The sequence below is a fragment of the Zingiber officinale genome, chromosome 8A (assembly GCF_018446385.1).
Source record: "Zingiber officinale cultivar Zhangliang chromosome 8A, Zo_v1.1, whole genome shotgun sequence".
NCBI lineage: Eukaryota > Viridiplantae > Streptophyta > Magnoliopsida > Zingiberales > Zingiberaceae > Zingiber > Zingiber officinale.
This window is the reverse complement of record NC_056000.1, coordinates 131780353-131781842: the sequence shown is the minus strand read 5'-3', so window position 1 is coordinate 131781842 and position 1490 is coordinate 131780353.

The following is a 1490-nucleotide window of genomic DNA, read 5'->3' as shown; positions in this document are numbered from 1 at the left end:
TTCTTTTGTCGACGGTATATTTATTTGCTATTAATTGTACTTTATTTGTAAATCTTTTACGATATTAATTGTTGCCCAACGTAAACGCTCAATGAGCATGGGGCCTTGGAGTAGGAGTCGTCACAGGCTCCGAATCAAGTAAATACCCTGTGTCGCTCTGTGGTTGTCTCTTATTTTATTCCGCTGCATTTCTTTGATAAAGTTTTAAATCGTAAACGAATTATCCACAAGCGCTATTCACCCCACCCCCTCTTGCGTGATCTCGATCCAACAGCTTTCTCTCAAGGGCTTAATGATAACGACTTCTTTAAGGATTTGGTACGTAATCCTCCATCAAACTTTAATTTGTTAATTGAGTGAGCTACTGAGTTTATTAATGTAGAAGAACCTCAAGATGCTCATAAGAAAGAGAGTGGGGTACCTGTCCCTACCCCAGTTAACGACAAGCCCACTGCTCCTATTCATCCACCACGTGGACCTCGTGCGGCCCCTCCTCCACATCGTCAGCTAGAGTTTAGACCTTAGGTAGTTCAGCATGTGGAGATGCCACAAGACATCCCAGGAGGTGGTGTACCTACCATATGTCAGGTACCCATTACACTGAAAATTATTTTGCCCTGAAGAACCAGCGGGCAAATAACAATCAGTATCGTCGATGATCTCCCAACCGACAAACATATCAAAGGCAAAATAGTCCACTCAAGCTAGAATATCAAGCGACTGGGCCACAACAGGGGGCGCTGCAATTACCGGGCGGGCCATCTTGAGTGCCCGAACCAACACAGCCTGAGATAACAATGGCTCGGCAGGAGGAAAATCAGAGCAATGCCGCCCGAGGTAATATTAATATGATGGCAGGCAGACCTACTAATGGCGATTCAAACCGGGCAAGGAAGTCAAACGCTTGGCGATTGCAGATCCATACGGTAGGATGCCACACATAAAGAGCAACAGGACCAGAGATTATTTTTGGTCCTAAAGATCTGGAAGAGATAGAAGTATCCCATGATGATGCGCTAATAATCAAAGCTATCATAGCTAATTACAATATTTCTCATATTTTTATTGACACTGGTAGTTCTGTTAATATTATCTTCAAAAAAGCTTTTGACCAATTGCAGATAGATCCGAACGGACTTCAACCCATGGTGACTCCTCTTTACGATTTCACGGGCAATGAGGTGCAACCACTCGGCCAGATAAAATTAGCCATATATCTAGGGGAGGAGCCCCTAATGAGAACCAAGAGATCTTATTTCATGGTGGTGGATGCAACTTCTGCATACAATGTCATATTGGGTCGACCGGCCCTGAACGAGTTTGGGACGGTCATTTCTACATTCTACTAGAAGGTGAAATTTTTTGTTGATGATCAAGTTGGAGAAGTCCACGAAGATCAATTATTGGCACGAAAATGTTATATGGAGATCATCCGGACAGAGGCCAATGTCACCCGCGGAGCTCAGAGGATGGAAGTCAATGCTATCCAA